Genomic DNA, 15,804 nt, shown 5'->3' on the forward strand with positions numbered 1-15,804 from the left:
TCCCTTGCTCCTCAACTCGCCCATATTTTACTAGGAGGGGTCGCTTTTTTCGTCGACATTTTCGCAAGTCATTGTCTCTGTTGGATTGATTACGCTTAATTTCAACACTCTCGACTTCCAGATGCTCCATGGACGCATCAGCTAAGACGTTACTTTTTTTCTCCTTCGCATTATGGGTTCGAGCCTGCCTGCCTACTACTACTTTTTTTTTAACACCACTCTACACCCAAACTGCCTACTGTTGTTTTGATTCCCCCTCCCGCTACAATCACATTTTTTATGCCCCGAGGTTTCTGACTACATCTCAACTACAACTATTTATGGAGATGGCTCAGCAAGATTTTATTTACATTGGATTTGAAGGCTACAATGTTGTATTCAACCAGGAAGCAGGACAACAGAACAATGTTCCACAGGAGTGTAGTTCTGTTCATGGAATCTGCGTTTAGATTTAGGCACAGATAGAGAGTGGGAGGGAATCGTGTATAGTGATTGTACCTATTTACTATGCCTCCCCACGGGACAGAGTTAGACACCAGGGTCGTTTTTTAACGTGGAGAAAAGGTACAAAAATAAAAATTGTCTCAGTCGTGAAGGATTTCTCCTCCACCGAAAGAGAACAAGAAATAGAAGTGCAGCATCTGAAGAATAGATACTACACTTTGATCTTGTCCCGAAGGCCAAGAAACAATTGTATAGTGATTGTAGCTAGTCGGGTGTTCTTTGTAAAAGTTTGGCAAAGGAAGGAACCATAGATTGGAGTTCAGTTGAACAAGTACGATGAAAACAACGACAGAGCAGAGACAGGCTCGGTTGCAGAGAAGAGAAAAGGACACCACTTACTAGGTTTCGAAGCCAGCTTTGACATCTATCAAAGCTTGATATGGTGCGCCGAGCAGCTCCTGTCCAGATGTGGCAACACTACTCTATTTTAGGGCGTACCTGGCTCTTATACAGATAGAGGATTGCGTCGATGGTGAGATAATTACTAGAGCTGTAGAGTGACCCAACCATTTTTCTAGTTTAAAATTTTTTTTAATAATTAAAATTAATGAAGCTTTTTAAACAATATTCTAATTAAAAAGCGTTACGATAAGATGTTTTTAAAATTAAAAATAAATATAATTTCAAAGATTATTGTAAGCTGACGTCACTCTGATCACCCAAGGTGACTTTGAGCACGGCCACCGAGATATAGAAGGCCTGTTAACTGAAAACTGCCTGCAGGCAATGTCGGTAAGATTTGTCAAACTGTCACTGTCGATACTATATGAGGCATTTTTAAAAAGAGCATTAAAACATGTTTAAAAAGAAAAGAAAGGAACACAATTCGATGAATAATGAAACTGAACTTTATTCAATATAAAATATAAATATTATCTATGTAAAATTACGTCATTTTAAAGTAATATTCAATCTAATACTGATAAAACTGAATTATGAATTTAGGGAACAAACAATTGAAACATAAAACGCAAACAATTCTTGGCCTTCGAGACAAGATCACAGTGTAGTATCTGTTCTGATGCTACAATTCACCTTTTCTGTCCTCGGCCGGTGGAGGAGAAATCCTTCATGACTGAGACCAGAGTGCCTCTTATTGGGGAGCTGGATTTTCCCCACAAGATTATATGTTGAAATATTTAAATAGCTATTACTTTTAGTACAGAATTTATATTTAAAATTTTGGTTTTCTGTTCTTCTATGTCCATTTTTCCTGGGGGGGGGGGTTTTCATCAAAATCTGTAGCGTATTTTCATCAGTTACATGGTTAGGGATCCTAAAAAATCCTAAAAACTAAGAAAATATAGTAAACATCTACGATATTAAATCAGGGTGGTGGTGAATTTGGGAAGGGACATTATTATTATCATTTCACTCACTAGGAGTTGTCTCACAGGCCATCATCAGTGATCACTCAATAGCAGTAACCTGTGGTATTCGCTGGAGACCGAGTGACAACAAGTCTCCCCAGATTTCCAATGCTCTCCACCTCATAACCACTCGTGCAGATGATTGCACGTTATCGCAACAGCCGTTTGCTATTGATTTCTCGTTGGCATCGGCCATTGGTGTTTTCTGGGTTTTGGGTGACAAAATACCTCCCCAATGTACCAGATTTGAACTGTACACTTCCAGTGGAGATCTGGTTAGTACTCTCCCACCTCGGACTTTCCATCCTCCCTGACCCTTCAGAATTAGTTGGTGTGGCGGCATTCGATGTCATCTACAGTGTTTCTTGGCATTTCACGGGGAACGTGGATCCTGCATAAACGGGTTTTAATTTAATGGCTGCTCCCTGAGTTTTTTTTTTTTTTTCACTTTCTCATACACTTTTTTTTGTAATCGGGCGTGTATTTTATTTTTTTAATTTTTTAAATATTTTTAATTAAATTTGATTCATACTTTTATTTCGTGCCTGTTTTTATTTTATTATTATTTTGTTGTAATATATTTTTATTATTATATTATATTTTCCACACTAATATTTTTTTTTTTTTTACATTTATTTTTTCATGCATATTCAAATAATGCTTGTGGCCTTTTTGCCTCAAATAGAACCTTCAAAAAAGTTTTTGTGGTGCAAAATTTTAATTAATTTAATGGTTGCTCCCCAAATTTAGGGAGCAACCATTAAATTAAAACCTGTTTACGCGGGGTCCACGTTCCCCGTGAAGTACCTTTTTTATTATTGTTGTTGTTGTTGTTGTTGTTGTTGTTGTTGTTGTTGTTTTTATAATAATAATAATAATAATAATAATAATGATGGTGCTTGTGCCGTGAACGCACCGTGCTATATTTTAGATAGGATTTTCAAGTTAAATTTTATGGTATCTTTTTCTTTTTTTTTTTTTTTTTCATTAAATTGTTAGGTGAAAGTGCAGAATAGTTAGAAAGTCCCCCAGATAAAATTCTATAAAACAAACAAGCAAAAACTTTTAAGTTTTACATATATTTCAAAGAAATAAATTACGCCCGATGCTAAAATATTGAATTCATCGATCGTTTTAGTTAAAAAAAAAAAAATAGAAAAAACTGTCGTGAAAAATACTTTTAACTTTTAAATATTTGGAAATACTCAATGAAAAGTTTTACTTATTATTAAAAGAACGGACTGAAAAATATTCTCATATAAAAATTGTTTGTTTTGCAGTTTAAAAAAATAAATAAAATGAAATTCGACTTCCTCCGATAGATATAAAATTCAAAAACAATCCACTTACTGTTATATTTTGTTAAATTAAAATTATCCCAATGTGCAATTATTATTATTGCAATTATATAATTATCCAAATGGAGAATTTTTTTTCTCTTTAAGAGAATAAAAAAACATACACAATCTAAGGCAACGAAAAATATTTTTATAGCCACGTGGTTGAACACCGAAACTTTCTTTCCTACATGTTGATCATGGTAATGACGTCAGTTTATCATGTTCATTGGCCTCTCGGTAGCAGTGCTTTGAGTCATTAACGAAAATAATAATAATAATAATAATAATAATAATAATAATAATAATAATAATAATAATAATAATAATAATAACAATAATGCGTAAATAACTCCGTAGTAAATATTTTCTGCTGCACCACAATGTGCCTGTAAAATTATGAAACGATACAAGACTATGAAATTATGTTTTAAATGTAGAGGTCATATATTATTTCCGCATTTTTATTTTTATTAATGGCTCAAAGATTTCAGCATGCAGACGCGCTGTGGACAGGCGTGTGTTAAGGTCATAAAATAAAGGAAAGATAAACGTAGCAAGAGTCACCCCAGCTTACGCTGGGATCTTATAACTGGTTTATCGGTAGGACGACAGGATTCGATTTTGAAATAATTCATTTTAAAATGCGTAACGTGTGGTTTACGACAAGAGTTTATTTTCAATTACATTTGCATCTGAAAATCTGATTGTTTTTAATTGTTTATGAAGGGTGATAACTAGAGCTATGACACCAGAATATTCGCATCGTTGTTTTGACTCTCGAGTTTATATCCGATATAGTTAGAGACGGTTAATCAACTGAGAACCACATCACTGTATATAAAAGCATATAAGATATCAACGGATACACATTCGAGAGTAAAACAATGAAAAGAATATGCTGTTGTCCTAGCCCTAGTGATTACGTACATGCCTCATTACGTGTATTATTATGTTGGTGGTTATATGCGTACAAAACAGCTTACTAAAACTGAACCAACAAGAATAGGGAGGTGATAGTACCTATTTACAATGCCTCCCCACGGGACAGAGTTAGACACCAGGGTCGTTTTTTTTTTTTTAGGGTGGTGATAGTAGCTAAGTGGTTAACTGCACGAATTGACAAGCCAAGTTTGAATCCAGTTCATTTTATAGAAATCTTACTTATTTCCTATTTTTAGGGATATTGATACTTTCACGTGCCCCCTCCCCGTAAGTACTCGATTTCTTTCCCCCCCTCAAAAAAAATTCTAACCAGAAATATATCGGGTAAACGAATGCCAACAATAATCTTTCTCTGAAATGAATGAATGATGCTTAACAGCGACAACAGCAATAATCACAACAACAAGAGGAGAGAAAAAGCTGCTGCTACGTGTTATCAAATCAACAGGAACCAGAAACAACCAACAAGAATAACTGCTACCCAAAATACAGGGTGACCCAAAAAAACAAAAGATAAATGGAGGTCATCTAGAACATATGCTGTAGAACGGAGAAAAAAAGGCCAAAGACCCTAGTGTTTGATGTGATGTTTGGAATATAATAAACTAGTTCTGACCAAAGTTTCAGTTCATTCGGACAAAACACTAAGAAACGGGGCCTAATTAGAGTTGGGGCCCGTTTTGGGGGGGTCACCCTGTAGTTTGATTTAATCAAATGATCTACTTACCAGATTTTTGTGTTGTTTAATTGAAAACTGTCTCTCTGTTTTTATGCGTATGTTTTTTTATGATTTCGAAATGTACGAAAGAATGGAGAAGAAGTTAAGTCTCCGTGGTATCCCATTCGGCGCTTTCAGCTTTAATCCGGTTTGATAAAGGATTATCTCCCTTCATTTCTGATCAGCAGCATTAGCAGAAAATTCGTTTTGTATCTGTGAAAGCTTGTTTCTTGCATTCAAGTATGGTAATGTTTTGATAACAAAAATTTAAACTACTTGTTTTTTTTTGTTTGTTTCTTTGTTTTTGTATTATTATTCGTTTTGCAGATTTTCTTATTCCATACTTGCGTTTTTGTTTTGTTTTTTGTGTGTTTTTTTTTCTTTCCTTCCTTTCTGCTTTTCCATAGAAATGAGTTCATTTAATTATAACCTGTCATCATTCCAGAATGCTGGTTTCTGGAAAAAAAAATGTCAAAACGAGACTGGCATGGATTACACGGTTTCCCAGGCTCACAGACTCGTTTTGCAAGGTGTTTATAATGGTAGAGATAAAAAGAAAGAAAGAAAGAAAGAAAGAAGAAAGAAAGAAAGAAAGAAGAAAAGAAAGAGGTGTAGAGAAAGACATAAAAAGGTTATGGCTAGAATTTAAGTATACAGCGTGAGTCATGATGTCATTATATATTATTCATATTATTATAATAAATATCACGTAATCTCTATATCTATTTAGCAAAGGTGTGTGTATGTTTGTCCACGTATCAATTTTCAGGTGTGATACTATCGACGGTATTCTAAGTGTTAGGAAGTTAAAACAAAAAAAAGCAAAAAATGTAACAAAAAAGTGGAAATAAGTTTATCAGCAAAACAAAGGTTATAGGAAATTATTAACCAAGGTCCAGAAAGGACGTTGAATAGGGCTGTTAGTCAAGGTGTGGAAAATAAAAGGGCCGCAAAAATGGAGGTCAATATGTTTAGAATTATGTGTTATTTTTATTATTGGAATCGTTTTGGAGATGAGCAATTTATACATTTATTTATTTACGTTCTGAAATACCGCAAATCCAGGAGTGTCTGTAAACTGTTCCTAACTGTCGTAAACTGTCGCAAAACACATTGTCACTCATAAAACTACCCGTAAAACTAACTCTAAACATTTATTTATTTACGGACTATTATCCTCATTTTCCAGTTGTTATTTCACAACGTTTCGGCCAATTATTCCTCTAACCTCGACAGGATAGAATCGAAACCAAAACATCTATTTAATATTAAACGACTTGGAGAAATGGATTGAATTGTAGCATGCGCATGAAGAAATAAAATATGTATTTAAACTTGCCGATATGCCTGTACGCATTATTCATCTATCCAAATAAAAATTTTATTCGTTATAAACTATCCTTTTCCACAAGCGCTGGCAGGAGAAAGGGGCCAATGAGAAAAGAGTACAAAGTCGTAGCACGCTTTTTAAAGCCAAATCTGGGTCTCTTTGAACTTGTGGACCGGAGCCGAGTCCTACTGCCACACCCAGTGTCTGCTATCTACCACCTGGCTGAACATGGGGATCACCACACTCTTCAGCATATCCAGGTACACTTTGGTGTTGACTTTCAAGTCGACTTCGATGTGAGGTGGCATAACGTGAGCTCCACTTGAAACCACACCAAAGACCATAACCGTGGCCAGAAACTTTGTTTTAATCACTCTGGGCACATCCGTGTTATTTGTGGCAATTCAGCGATACATTTTGAGGGTACTGGCAATGGTCCTGTTGTCATAAGTTGGATTAGTAGAGAGCATGAGTTGCACAACGACGCTTCTCCGACCTCACTCGTTAAATATTGTAACACTTTCATACATGATGGACATATCTTATCGCGCTTAGGGATTTGTTTACAACTGGCTAACTAGCAGATGGTATGCAACAAAAAAGAAAACCGGTTTTCATCCAACGAAAATGGAATGTCGTTTTTCTAGGGCGACAATTTTATCGTTCCACCCTGTAACCACAGTAAATTTGAACAATACATATTAAACACTAATTAAGCACTAATTAAGCATCTATCACTAGTCTCTCACTTTAAGAAAAGGTCCATAAAAAGAGTATCCAACCTAATAGGTCCTGCACTATCAAGCAAGCTCCAATCTCTGTCCCATCGCCATGTCCCTGTTTTACATGTGCTTTAATGGAATATGCTCTGATGAACTCGTAGCATTCATGATTCCTCGAGATAAATACCGTCGACTAACCTGACAAACAGCAAAATCTCACAGTTTCACTATATATTAAAATAAATTAACTATCATATATTTATTAAAATAAATTAACTCTCAAATAGTTAATAAACCAGTTTTAATAATTTAAAAAATATGTGTAATTGATTTGAAATAAAGTTAAACTATATGAAACATCATCCAGCACTCTGTTTTTATATATATATATATATATATATATATATATATATATATATATATATATATATATATATATATATATATATATAAGTCGCTCTGCAACGAGCCCCAATTTTTTAAATAAATTTTAATATTTCTTGGAGTGGCATTCTTGAAAAAAAAAAAAAAAGAAACTTCCTCAACTAATAGACAGCTTTGTTGTAAATCTATAGTTTGAGCATTGCCACACAAATCCATCTTTTCTATTTGTGTCTAGTATACGTCTAATCTTGATGTCACAAATGCAGGTCCTGACTTTTGAAATAAGCCTGTATGCTTACAAAAAAAAATCAATTGATTCGCCTTTATCACTAATAAAAATTAAAAGTGAAGCATGCATGGTCCCCCGTGAGTGCACAGTGAACGAGGCATAAAAAATGACTCAGTTCAGCATTTGCCCCCCCTCACATTTAGCCTCAAAAGTCCCCAGGGGGACGTCAAATCCTGGTGAAAATGAACAAACGGTGCGATTTTAGGCATTAACATATTTAAATTTGAGTTCAGTACCATACAAAACTGCTGAAAAGACATACGCAGAAAATTTTGGACAAATATGGTAAAATAGTCCCAAAAATTGAGTTTCATTAGCCCTAAAAGAGCCCCTGGGGCACACCCAGGAGTTATCGCAAAGTATAGACAAACAAAATTATATAGAAATCAGTTGGTTACAACTTTTCAGAAAGTTTTATAAAAATCCAAGGCATCAATTTTTTTTAATAAGCACAAAAATGTCACTTTTAGCCATTTTAAACAGAAAGGCACCCCTTGAGGGGCAACGGTGTTTTCCCGGAAAATCCGTTCTGTTACTTTTTTACTCATATCATGTTTAATGTTTGTGTAAAATTTCAAAAAATTACAAGTCGTAGTTATTGAGAAAAGTGTTGACGGATGAACAGACATGGGTGAATTTACAGGTCCACCCTCCTTTTATCGGGGGACCAAACAATAAAAAGATTTGACAAGTTTTATCTATATTTAAACTTTTCCCTTTCATCAAGTTCTCCTTCAAAAATGTTTGAATTTTCTCTCCCTTTCAAGTAAAGACGAGAACATTTCAAATGTACACAAGTAGTAAAAACATTCATAAAAGATAATCGATTGAAGTTACCAATTTACGGCTTATACAATTACAGCTAATTATATTTGTTTGCTTGTTTGTTTGCTTGTTTGTTTGCTTGTTTTTTTTTTCTCTTTTTATAAAGCATGTCACCACTTAATATGTAAGGGGCTATTACTTAGGATCGTTCTAACAGGGATCTCTATGTAGTTGAGGATTTCATATAAACTTCTGCAGATGTGCACAGTTAAAGCAGCAGGATACAGGGAGACATTTCCAAGTCTAGCAGTAAGAGGGGGGTGGAACTTGTTGATTACTCGGAGATATATACATTGAGAGGGTAGGCTCAAGTTCTATAATTTCATCAGGTCACATTCCATTAAAGTATTTGTTAATCAGATGCAAGGATACCATATTGCAGTGATCGACATAGGTTAGAGTTTGGCCGACAGTGCGGGACTTATTAGAAATGAGACGCTTTTTTAGACCCTCTAAGAATGAGAGACTAGTGGTAGAAGCTAAGATGTGGCGATAATATCCCATGCATGGGCGAATTGTGGCTGTGTAAAGATATAGGATGCCATCTGGTGTAATATTCTAATACAGTCGAGGAACCCACCTTCTTTGAAGCATCCTTGACAATGTCCTCAGTGTATTTTTTTCCAATTTATGTTGCCTGTGGATATAAGGCCGGGGAGTATGAAAGATGGGCTCTCGGATAGGGTGTGATTTGTCATGACATTTGGTGGTTTAGAAGGTTTTGGTAAGTGTTAAAGGAAAGAAGTTTAGTCTTAGTAGCATTAAATGTTACTTACGACTCCATACCACCACAGACTTAGTGTCGTTTTTTAGTGTTTCTGCTATTGTCTTGGATATATGTACAATCGTTTTTCCTCCTTATATCTGTGATAGGGCAGATGTTATCTACAAATATACCCATCTCAGACACAGTTTTATCAAGGAGATCGCTTATGAGTATCAGATATAATAAAAGTCCAAGGATCGACCCCTGTATCATACGTGCATTGTTATCATGTTGTTTAAGCGTACGGCTATCGAGGGCACCATGATACATAATAGAATAAAAAACAAGGCGTTAAGTTTTGAAGCCATGTCCTTTTATTTGATTTCAACATGTTCAAATTGGTTGCAACGAACCGCCTACGTGTAATATAATAAAAGAGAATCGTATCTGACGTAAATTCCATAGCAACCCGCAAATTTATGTACGATTTGAACACATATGCAAATAAAATTTAGTCACGCTCAAAAAATAAAATCAAATATACAATTTTCACATTTAGTGAAAGGTTAGTCAACAAGAAATTTTATGACAATTATTTTTATTTGGACATATAAATATTCTATGTTTTCCTGTCTATGTAAACTTTCATTTCAAACATACAGAAAACTTCTCTCTTTTTTTAATGTACGCTTTTGAACTCCTTATTTTGCTTGTGCTTTTCATATAAAATATTTCTCTCGCACTCATATTTAAGTATAAACCTAAAAACAGTTTTCAATAAACGAAAAATGCCTCCCCTAAATCAGCTCTCCCCTAAAAGTCTATCTCACAATTTGGAACCCCTACAAACGTCCACACCGACTATTATATTTAGACTTACAAACCGACCTCCGGCAATTGTTATCTTACAAAACAAAAAGGTAACACAAGGGTATACATTATATATATTACAAAGAAAAATGCAAGCATGAAAGGTAATATGGTAAAGATTAAACTTAGAAAAGTAAAAGGACTAGTTGTTAAAACTGGAAAAGACAAGATATTCTGGTAAAAAAAACTATAATAAATTTATAACTTAAAATATTGCAGCAGTAAAAATTGATTATATAAAGTTGATTTTTTTTAATTGGTAATGTTGCAATATTTTACGTTATAAATTTATTATATTTTTACTAGAATATCTTATCTTTTTCTTTTTCAATATTAACAACTGGCCCTTTTACTTTGCTAAGCTAAATCTTAACCAAGTTACAATTCATTCTCGCATTTTTCTAGGTAATACATGATTTTTACATGCTTTACCTTAAAATAATATTTTATTTTTTGTGTTCAATATCATATGCATTGTCAACAATCCATAAAATATTATAACCAACTTTTAAAATCAATTAAATAAAAAAAATCAATTAAATAACGTAATTAAGTAAATAAACATAAAGAAGGGACAAAAAAGAGAAACAGAATTGACGGGCGACGTCGTAAGCGAAGGATTATCAGCTCTATCACGGTAAGAGCATCATTTTGTTAACTCTCTCTATATATAAACCAAAAAAGATGGCATACGAGCGACATTCTTGCTATGATTTTTTAAGGTGTCGACGGCGAAAAAGTTGCTATTGTAATCAACAGCCCATCAGGAGAAACCGTTTCTTACGTTCCTTACTTATTCTGAAGACTTTTGAACACTAGCAATTTTATTATATCTTTTGTTTTAATGAACAAAAATTGACATTTTTTATTTCAAAATATAGCTGAGATGGTGACCTATGAACTGGACAAATTGTTTGAAATTTGGTCACAAAATGAGTGAGCGGTAAAGCTTAAAAGCAGTTCTAAATGAGCAAAACTAACACTTAACCATATATTCAAACACTACCGTGTCTGAATTATATATGTACTAGCAGTTCAGCCCGGCTTTGCTCGGGCCCTATGTACTGTTCATAACTTGCCCTACATGCGAATACACTTTATATAAGATTTTAATATTCATTAACTGTGCGTTTGTGTTAGTCTGCGTGAAAGGATTTATATGGTTGGTATTATTAGAATTTACATTTGTGATTTTTGATACTGTGCCTCTGTAAATTACACTTTTTTATTTCGCAGGTACCTTGTAAAGAACATGCGTTTTTTTTCTACAGTTCCAACTTGCCATAGTTTGTATATTTGTATTTTGTATTTTCTTGAATTTTCTTATTGTTGTTACTACCTATTTTTGATGCAGATTTAGCATTGTTGCATAAGATACTTTGATTGTGTTTTTGTTAAAAAACTTTTTACTGTATTTATGGGGCTCTAAAAATCTAAAAATGTTAAAACAGACATAGCCAGAGAATTTTTCAAAATATTAGAAAATAACTTCAAATCCCCCTATAAAATATAAAACAAACACACACACACAACACACACACACACACACACACACACATATATATATATATATATATATATATATATATATATATATATATATATATATATATATATATATATAATATGGTAGCTTCCTTCAGCTTTGACAGTCTATGGATACTCACTGTTAGGGTGCCTGTGCGTTGAATTTTGTGGCAAGAATTGCACAATCTCCAATCACACATCTTCTGAATCGGCGTTGTTAAATATCATTGGCAAGGAAAGATTCAGGACGACTGGAAACAATGCCGAGATAAGCAGAGAGCACATACAACACATAGAATTCCTAAATGGTCACCCATGTAGTACTAGTCAGGCTTAATATTGTTTAACCGATGATCTGACAAGAATCGGCGTGTCAACATCATTATGTCGTACATATGTATACATATACATACAATTGTTTTAATTATTTTCGATGTTTAAGTTTTAGTGGCATAAAATATATAAGGAAACATGTTACTTTCCATCTTATGAAACCTTGTTTGAAGTGAGTGTCTCTAATGATGGTGGTCTGAACAGAGCTGAAAGAGAGAAACAGACCAAATATCAAGGTCTCATGTATGATATGAAAAGAAACTGGAATCTTGGGCATACCAGTTATTATAGGTGTCACAGGGCTTATGAAGAAGAACCTGAAGTCCTACCTAACTAATATTCCTGGTGAACCAAGTGCAAAAGAGATCCAGACAATTGCATTTAAGGGAACAGCGAGGATACTAAAAAGAGCTCTCGGTTGGTTTCAATAAAAAGCAGGGCAATGTTGGCAGCTGCTTTGGCTGCTCCATGCCCAGCATTACAATCTTCGATGGAAGAAATTTTTTTAAAAAAATTCTTTTGTTGATGCGGATTCATTTGAATAAACAAAAACCTGTGTCAACATTTGACAGCACAGACAATTTCTAAAACGAACTTCCACAGTAAACTCAAAGCGTGTCCATCCTTATCATTTCCAACTGCATATTTTTATCAAATTCGCGCCAAGCAAGGCATATTCTTACTGAGATGTACAGGGCTACTGTGAATTAGGAACCATGCCTGCAGAGACATTTTAAGTAGGGAGTTGAGCAGCGAGATGTCTGTTCACATTTAAAATTGTACATGTTAGTACTGTCAAGGAAGCATGAAACCGGAGGGAATACCAAAGTCTGGGATTTCTGAGAAAGAAACTATTAAAGAAGAAAGCTCTCCGGCATCAGAGGGTCTCTAGAGTGAAAGCATGGGATTTTGTTGCTTGTGAGGTTAGTCGAGGGTATTTATGCCTACGGAGACATTTGTGCTACTTGTAAACCTAAACAGTATGCAATATTGAAACGATGTGACATGGGGTGAGGCTTGTTTTACAATGCTGGACCTATTAGACTGAAGACTTTTTGGTGCCTTGTCTAATAAAGAGACTAGTGATTGGTGCACCGGTTTATATGTGGCAACGATATTCCATGCAGGGGCGAATAATGCTTTTGTAGAGATATATGATATTGTCAGATGTTAGTATTTCTCTAGTGCGGCAGAGGAAACCCACCTTTTCAGCAGACTTATTTTTATATAATGATCTGAATTGAAATTTAAAAGGAAAAACTCAAGGTTAAATTGGTCTCTAAACAGAAACATTCATTTCAGAAGACATCTCTGTCTCATCAAACAATGTACTGTTGATTTTATACGTCTGGTCAAATGTTAGGTTGTATAAGGGTGTTAACTTTGATCAAAATCGGACTTTTCTTTCTGTAATCAGATTGTCTCGATTATCAGTTTTCGATACTCATTGGAGTTATCTGATACAAAACTTATCTAAGAAAATTGTCAGACACAAAGTACATTTGTAGAAACTTAAAAAAAATCATCTTAGCTGTTTCAGAGTTCATAGGGAATAAACCCACACACAGAGACACAGACAAAGTGTCTTTTATGCATAAGTATATACGTGCATATGTATATATACACATATATACATATACCTACACATACATACATTTATACAGTTTGAAAACGAAAAATTGGCAGTTTGAGATCTCAAACTTAAAACCTTGATAAAGAAGAGGCAATAAAAGATTTGTAAATGTATTAAATAAAACGGTCAAATAAACAAACAAATACAGATATTTTATTCTATGCGTCCACCTTCTGAGTCCACGACTTGCTGAATGCAGGCTCTAAGAGCACAATAGGCCTTGATAGATTACGCTTTCTTGATAGCACTGAATGCTCACCTTATGGGGGTCTTCAGGTAAGCAACACTGTTATGGAGGCAAGTATTAGAATTTCTCAACATCGCTCGATACCCAATAGTCGCAGGGGTTCAAATCTGGCGAGCTAGAGGGGCAAATATTTGAGGGCACAAAATTGGCAACGCTCTCTTGGTCTAGACTGTTTTTGAGCAATGAGCAGGTGTATAGTTCTGAATTAACATCACTTTCTTCGGATCATAGTTCTTCCTAATACAGGGTAAGAGAACTTTCTTTAGAATCTTTAGATATTCCGCCATATTGATTTTCAGGTTCACTTCAATGAAGTGAGGTGAGGCATGTATTTCCTATCGCTGACAACAGGTCCAAACACCATGACAGAGGTAGAGTGTTTACTCTGCGTAACTGCAGGAACACCAGAAGAGGTCATTGGCGATAACTCTAGAGTTTCTGCGGTTGAAGACTTCGTCTACCATGGGGTTTTTTTCTTGTCCACAAAAATACGGTATCACCATGGTGTTTAAAGTGATTGAGTAGCAAGGCGTCTCTCTCTTTACGAATAGCTTAGATTTCGCTGTGAAAATGTTACGACGTCGTCTGCAATAGGCCTTCATCCCAATATCTTTTTTAGGTGGCTAATCTGGAACATCAGACTCTAAAGAGTCCAGCAACTAACATTTTGGATTGACAATGCCGTTTTTAAAAGTCTAAATTTTGGATTAAAATTGCTGCTAATTTATCGTTCACGCCCTGTATATACATATGCATACATTTACACATATGCATTATATATATACATGTACATTATATATTACATATACATTATATATATATATATATATATATATATATATATATATATATATATATATATATATATATATATATATATATATGACCTTGTTTGTGTGTCTGGGGAACGATCTCTACCAAACTCCTCTGTCAATTTTTGGTTTACAGACTTAAAACTGGATATATAAGGTATTTGGGCAAGTGGAACAAAGATCATTTTATTTTTAGCCGGGAAACATAGCTGCTAGAGGGAAACAACTTGGAAGTTAAGTTAGAACTCGTAATTTGACTTAAAATGCTTTTCTATGCATGCACAAATATACATTCATAGGATAAATAATGTTATTTTTTAACTTTTTATATGCGTATGTGCATAACTCAGAGGGTAACAAATAAGGCTAGAGAGTTATATGCTTTATATCGATTCTAGCTGATGGCACCTAAGTTATTTTTATTTATTTTTTTTTACATTTTAAATCACTACTATATATTGGGTACAATATAATAATCGAGAGAGAATTGACTGTCTAAGAAGAAATACGAGCTCTGTAGGAATTAAAATATATTTAAGCGTATTGTACGACCGAGTTACACCAGACGGTCTGCTAGTATATACATATATGCTACTGAAGGCACCAAATCACCTGTTACAACTGGTTTCACACAAAGCGATGAAACGGTTGGAAACTCTATTTTAGGAATGTTGATTATTTTACAAATTCAAGTACAATTTCTTCCTATCCAATATATATATATATATATATATATATATATATATATATATATATATATATATATATATATATATATATATATATATAAGGGAGCTCCTAATTCATTATAATGTCAATGCTACATATGAAAGGAATTCGGACAATCTATTTTATCCCGCTAAACAAAGCACTTGACACATTCAAAGAAGCATAAATTATTTTATTCTTTGTTGCGGTTGGTATTTCCTTTCCCTCGTCAACTTGGCCGAATTAGATTATATGTGTGCGAGCCTTTTCTAGTCTCGCACAAAAACACGCGTTCACATCTCAAGACATTTTTCTTGTCATACACATACACGCACACAAACATAAGCGCGCACGTGCACACACATAGATATATTCACGTTCGCGTACATACTCACATTCACGTGACGTGCATACACACACACGCTAACGTACACACATGTACGCACACATACGCGCACACGTACGCACACATGGGCAACGTCACTTCTCCTTTGAAGGAAATCCACACATGCGCAAAAGACCACCGGAAACAACTATAAAAGCA

General features: G+C 34.4%; 1 protein-coding gene across 2 annotated transcripts in view; it reads right to left on the reverse strand.

Moving 5' to 3' along the window:
* Positions 1-15,804, reverse strand: part of LOC145246677 (uncharacterized) — a 205,707-nt gene that overhangs the window by 161,439 nt on the left and 28,464 nt on the right. The window contains exon 1 of one of the 2 annotated variants that reach the window (XM_080108391.1): positions 4,884-5,085. The exons of the other annotated variant lie outside the window; for it this stretch is intronic. The gene's annotated coding sequence lies outside the window, so the exon portion shown is untranslated. Of the gene's footprint in view, positions 1-4,883; positions 5,086-15,804 lie in introns of those variants that run through there. 2 annotated transcript variants of the gene reach the window in all.

Source organism: Euprymna scolopes, chromosome 24 (genome assembly GCF_053919585.1).
Source record: "Euprymna scolopes isolate OS-2025 chromosome 24, ASM5391958v1, whole genome shotgun sequence".
NCBI classification, from domain to species: Eukaryota; Metazoa; Mollusca; class Cephalopoda; order Sepiida; family Sepiolidae; genus Euprymna; species Euprymna scolopes.